Below are 6,753 nucleotides of genomic sequence, written 5' to 3'. Positions count from 1 at the left end.
GAGGGAGAAACCTCCTTTATATCATATAAATGAACAATTCTTGGATGATACAAATGATAAGACTTCCTTGGTATATATAGGAGTCTAAGGGGTAACAATATAATCATAGCCTACGACAATAATAATGTAAGGGAACAACAATAACAATATTGGGCTTCTATGGAGAACAACAATAACAACATGGGGGATACATGGACACAACAATAACAATAGGAGGCTACACTAACAATAACAATAAAGGGAATACACTAGTATTATGGGGACCTAACAATTTACCTAGATGTATTGAATTTTTCCATATTTGTGAGGCCAATCTCTGAGGGTTCTTTCTATATTTAGGTGAATGTTTCTGATCTTGTCTCTATACTCATAGCCATAATCCAGGATTGAACAAGAATCCCCTCCGCCTATATACGACTCCTTCATAGAGTGAGATAGGTTTAGGAATGTAAATTGCTGAAATATTATGGCATAGCCAAGGAAAATACATTCTTCTTAGGTTCAAGATTAAACAGTGGAGCGAGAGGTTGGGATAGTAGATCCTTTAAGGATGTCTTAAAGCCAAGGCTTTCACATACAACCCCTAAATATCTCTCAACTCTAGCCTTCAATGTGGATAAGAAGAAGAGAATCCAAATATCAAAGTGAAGAATCTTCAACCTACTAGTACTTGCATAGATTATTTGCAACATGCCATTATTTTTCATTTTAATGCATTATGGACTTTGGCTAGTGCACTTCTAGAATGGGGGCATCAAACCTAGTCACCGAATAGTGATCTTTTTTTTGTTCAAAGGGTTTCTTTGTAGTATAGTTCAAAAATATTCAAGATCGTTAAATGGTTTTTTGGGGCCATTCTCATCTCTTCTTCAAGCAACGGTTTCCTAGTTTTAACCCTCTTTCTATGTCATATCCAGTCACTCTAGTTTGGGTAAGACTCTTGAACATGACTATTCATTTGCCACATCTGGATGTCTTAGCTGATGTGGGTAATTCATTCGGCCATTTCATTAATGTAGATACAAATAGGCTTGAGAAGGGTATTGTTTCCTTTGCTTGCATATCTGGTTAAATAGATCTCACTAAAGGGTTATTGGAAAAAATCCTCATCAATTAGAACAACATAGTTTATTCGCAGCCACTAGATTACAAAAACACAACTTTCTTGTTGTAGGATTTGTCAACATCTCAATCATCTCTAGACTTCTTGTCCTCCTTCTAAAGGGATCTCTCCCCCGTGAATCCCATGCATAAGGTCCATGGATAGTAAGATGCAAAAGATTAAATGGTTCCATGAATTCATCAGTTGACAAACAAACCCACATGCAACAACCAAAGACTTCTATAGCCAAATCAAGTCCTTCAGCCTTAGGTAGCCCCATCTCATCCCTCAAACATCGGGGCCCAACATTTGAAGGGAGATGTAAGAGGCACATCATTGGCCTTCACTATGCAATGAGCAAGCATAAACATTGCCAGAAATTAGATCACTTGTATAGGACCAACATTTGAAGGGAGACGTAAGAGGCACATCATTGGTCTTCACTATGCAATGAGCAGGCATAAACATTGCCAGAAATTAGATCACTTGGATAGTAATAAGGAAACAACAAATATTGTGGAACCGCCATAAATAAAATTGCCTCAAAACCTATACATCAAATGGATTAATGTGCAAAAGAAAAGAAAAAAAAAACCTTTATATAAACATTAAAACCAAAATTTTAATATATATATATATATAGTCTTGAACTATATTGATTACATTACCAGAACTTAGATCACTTGGATAGTAATAAGGAAACAATAAATAGTGTCGAACCGCCATAAATGAAATTGTCTCAAAACCTATACATCAAATGGATTAATGTGCCCAAAAGAAAATAAAAAAATATCTTAATATATATATTGTCTAACCAAAATCTTAATATATATATATATTGTCTTGAACTGTGTTGAAATGATATAAGTTACTATTTTTACATACAATTTTTTTTGTTTTCTATTTTTATAAATAAAGAATGATTTTGTTTTGTTTTAATAATCTTACATCTTAATATTACCAGAAAGCCCAACTGCGATTGTACATTCCAATCACTGTAAAGCCCAGCTGCGAAGTAATTGGTAATGTGAAAACTTTGTAGATTCAAATCAGCGGAGAGATTAACCGCATAGTGAAAATCAATGACTGATAGTAAATTGTTAACATTATGGCCAAGCCTGGCAAAAACATCTACAATCAAGTTTGGATTTGCAATGAAAGGTGAATAAATAGACATTCATCAATAAAACAAGCATATATTATCCTTCTGGTTGGAACAAAATATAGTAGTTTTTTTAATTTAAGATATAACTTTTAACCATTATTTAATTTAAAGATTTTCATATAACTAATTTACTTAATACTCGTTTATTTATCTGATCAGGGATCCATAATCCCACCTCCACACAGCATCACTCAGCGATTCGACTGTTAAAACATACAACCGTCATCACCTCAAAATTTTTCCCATAACGGCACTGGATCGTCATTGTCTAAAGCACTGGAGTTCACGATCGTGTCTTCAAACTCTTGAAGTGGGGCGCTGTAAATATTGGGATACGAACCATAGGGCTCATATCCTGTAAGCAGTGTTAAGAGATTGTCATGTTCGGCGATAATGTTAGCGAGCTCTACTTGTGTGGACTCCAGTTGCAATTGCAGCTCTGCTAATTTTCTCTGGAGATCATTGATAACTCCTACACAGCCATGGACAGGATCTCGAATTCTTTCTTCTGCTTCGTACACCATGCTGCTTACAGCATCACCTCTCTTCTCGGCCGGAAGTTCCTATCCAAAATTCACACAATCAACCACTTAATCACATATACTTTTTACATTTAATTTTAAAGCTGGAAGATTGTAAGAGAACAAAAGTAGACACTGCGAGCACGATCTCAATGACTTTACTATTTCTTAGTGTAGAGGTTTTCAGTTATACCAAAAGTTACAGCTGTTTGTAAATTTTTCAAACCAGTAATTAGGATTTTTAGGGTTCTCAAAGAGAAAATCATTAGTGAAGAGATTTGCAGTTACATCATTGCAACTAGGTAAGTAGATGCCCAGAATGAAAATTATAGATTCTATAGAGATGTCCTGATTCGTCGAATTCTAGTATCTCTACTGTGAAAATTAATAATAAAAAAATTTACAGTTACACCAAAACCCTTAAATATTAATAAACTTTCCAAACAAATAACTAAAATCCCCTGAATCAAAATTAGAGATTCCATAAATACCATGATTCCTCCCACACTTCGGGATTCCACTAATTTATTTCAAAAGTTGGAGCAAGGTGAGAGATTAATTTAACTTTAGGGAATTGATATTAGTCCAAACAATATTTTTGCATTTCAAATATGCAATGTTGTGCCGTAACAAACCTGTAGTAATTTGACGACGCGGCCATGTCCGAAAACTCTGTGTACCGATATGAACTTCTGGGGTTCGCTCTGCGGAAAATATGGCGCGAGTACGCATTTATCTGAACATTTTTTTCTCTGGATCCTGCAACCACTGCATGCAGAGGTCTCTTCCTTCCAACCAGACAGATCGCTCATCTGCACAACAATTGCACACCAAATCAGACTTCTTCTCACACTGCATCCCTTAGCTTTGCAATATAATATTATATTACGAGTAATTCAACTTATTAGTGCTTGCCTTGCCGCTAATATTTGTTGTCACGGTCCGTGCAGCAGAGCTGGAAACCTGTGGATCCTGGACCTGAAAGGAGGAAGGAAAAGGCAATGATAAGCAGATGAAAAGAAGCGCGCTAAATATATAGGTCTGTCTGGGCAGATGGAGGCATATAGGTCTGTCTGTGTGGATGGAGGTCTTTGACGTGACGACATTAGATGTACCTTGACCTACCTGACTAGTTTTGAATTTGAATGCATAAACTTTACCTGGTTTTAGATTTCAGGGGGATATTTTTGAGTAGGTCCTTGCATTTTGGAGATTTTTTTTGGGAGGAGTCTGGTCAATGAGTTTCTAATCAGCTAATGAGTTTCTAATCAGCTAGTTTGATTCATCTTCAAAACACCATATAATTATTACTAAAATTTATATTTAATTTTTAATTAATTTTGATATCTTATTTCCATATTATAATATAAAATTAAATAATAATAAAATTAAAAGTTATTATAAAAATATATTGGTCATGAAGCTAAAATGTTGTGTAATTATTAAAATGTAATAGAAAGATAAATATGATTTTTCTCAATTACATAAATTTATTTAATTAAGTTTATTACTCAATTTATCATGTGTTATCATGTGATTTACACCAAAAAAATTTCTCATAAGCTAAAAATAAATTCTTAAATAAAATGAAATAAACGTTTATTTAATAAAATTAAATAAAAAATAAACTTATTTTTTAAAATATTCTTTTATTAATAATTAAATAAAAAGGATAAATATGATTTTTCTCAATTACATAAATTTATTTGATTAAGTTTATTACATGTAATTTATTTAATTAAGTTTATTACATGTAATTTAGGCCAAAAAATACTGTCTCATAAACTAAAAATAAATTCTTCAATAAAATAAAATAAAATAAATGTTTATTTAATAAAATTAAATAAAAAATAAACTTGTTTTTTTAAAATATTCTTTTATTAATAATGAAATTATTTTTAGATTTGTTAAAATGGAAAATTGAATATTGTGTTAGGTATGGATTCGTGAGGTGTGACATCATCCTTTTCGAAGAAAGTTACGAGCCTTTTATTCGAGTGAGGTTTGACTCTTATGCAAATTATAAATAAATTATTTTAAATATTTTGTTTTAGTAGTTTCTATATTTATTCTTTATTCAAAGTATGAAGTTCTACTTTTATTCTTTAATAATTGGAAACTTCCTTAAAAAGTTAAAATAATATATTTAAATTATTAAATTTATATAATTTCTTTTTTCAATTTTTTTAATTTAATAATACATTAAAAACACATTTTAAATAAGAAAAGAAAAACATATATTAAATAGCAAAAAGAATACTCATTTTATTGTAAATTAATATATCATTTGTCTAAGAGGTTTTGGATATTCGTGCTCTAAGACATTGGGTCACAACTTCAACTCCTTGTCCCTATTAGGTGATATATTATACGTGTGATAACTTCAATTCCTTGGCCTTATGGGGTGATATATTACAAGTCACAACTTCAATTCCTTGCCCCTATCAGGTGATATATTATATATGATGAAAATATAATTCTACCAAATTTACAAAAATGAAGATGTAATTCCACCAAACTTACAAAAATAAAAATGTAGTTCCACCGAAATTTAAAATATATATATATATATATATATATATATATATATATATATATATATAACTATTTTACAGTAAATTATATTAACGTTTAACCCAAAAACAAAACTTACCATTATAAAGAAATCATAACAATTTATATATATATATATGCGTCTCAAATCAAATCGATCAATACGAATCTACATTCTCATTACGTGAATAACCAATTTCCTGTCTTGCCGTAGAGAGAAATCGAAAGAGAAAGAAGGCACGGAGAATTTGAGAAGGTGTCAATATATCATAGTCTGGATTTTGTCACTCTGGACAAAAAGCATATCTAATCTGCGTGCACATGTTGCATTCATCCAGAAAGTCAAATAGTCTTACGGTGCCAACCGTGGTCGGTGTGGCAATCTGAAACTGACCATCGACTGCGCGGAATTGTTATGGAAATTCCATGAGGAGAACAGACAGTGACGTGGCGGCGTTATGAGCTGCATGTTCAATCTCGCTTGCAAATTGCAACCTGTATTTTCGGAGAAGGCAATTGAAAGGAGGAGATTGGTAGGCAACCGGCCAGCTAGTAGTAATGTACGCTGCACTAGGAGCCTTAAATTCGTTGATAGTACATTGAAAACCAAAGGAAAAATCACGTACCCTTTATTGGTATTGATGAGTCTCTCACTTAGTCAACTAAACTTTTGACGTTTTGTATTTTTAGGTTTAAAAGTTGTCTAAATGATAAATGACTTTTTTCGGAGAATTTTTATATCACGTTATCTTTTTTTTTAATAATTGAAAATGTGAATATATATTATATCAAAATATTAGGCTGGGGTCCAGCTAATCTACCAAATATGTATATGAGAAAGTTTTGATACAAAATTTCGATAATGGACCTACCGTCCTTGTGGTTATACCTAGATACCTAGATTTTCCCTTATTCAAAAAGAATTCGTGTCCATACGTCGTCCATTTATAAATTGTGGTTTGGTTTTTATTAGAATATATTATTTAAATGGTAAGTGTGGATAGATTTTATTGGAGTCGTTTTTAATGTGTTTTTTGGAAGTTTTTTTGGTGGATTTTCCGAGTGTAATTTCTTTAAAATAGGGCGGGAATTCATTGAAATCACAAGTTTGATGGATAAACCTTGCACAATAGAAGTGCCCTAAGGGTTTTTTATGGTGTTAAATCCATATATAAAGTCAAAAAGCTAGTTTAAATAGCACAAATCAAGATTTCACCTCCACTGGATTTCCGCAACAAAAACTCCAAAAAATCGCACTATAGACAACTCAATTTTATTACTTGATTCTTTTTTATAAATATTGAAGGTACACAAAGTCGATGATTTAAATAATTCTAGCTAACCTATATATATATACATATGGTTGGAAATTTTTATATCTATCAAAATTAAGAATTTAGTATATTTTCTTA

At 31.8% G+C, this 6,753-nt stretch overlaps 1 pseudogene across 1 annotated transcript; it reads right to left on the bottom strand.

Annotated features, from left to right (window-relative positions):
- Window positions 1-2,497: 2,497 nt before the first annotated feature.
- LOC149154115 (LOB domain-containing protein 1 pseudogene) lies at window positions 2,498-3,704 on the bottom strand (annotated as a pseudogene). The gene is made up of 2 exons (XR_016263345.1): window positions 3,424-3,704; window positions 2,498-2,830 (listed from the first exon to the last, which is right to left on the bottom strand). The product of XR_016263345.1 is annotated as an LOB domain-containing protein 1 pseudogene (transcript).
- Window positions 3,705-6,753: the final 3,049 nt, after the last annotated feature.

The sequence above is a fragment of the Pinus tabuliformis genome, chromosome 9 (genome assembly GCF_031772625.1).
Source record: "Pinus tabuliformis cultivar Carrire ecotype Pingquan chromosome 9, CPIR1, whole genome shotgun sequence".
Classification (NCBI taxonomy): domain Eukaryota; kingdom Viridiplantae; phylum Streptophyta; class Pinopsida; order Pinales; family Pinaceae; genus Pinus; species Pinus tabuliformis.
Note: the sequence above shows the minus strand (reverse complement) of the source record. Positions and strands in the feature narration are given on the sequence as shown.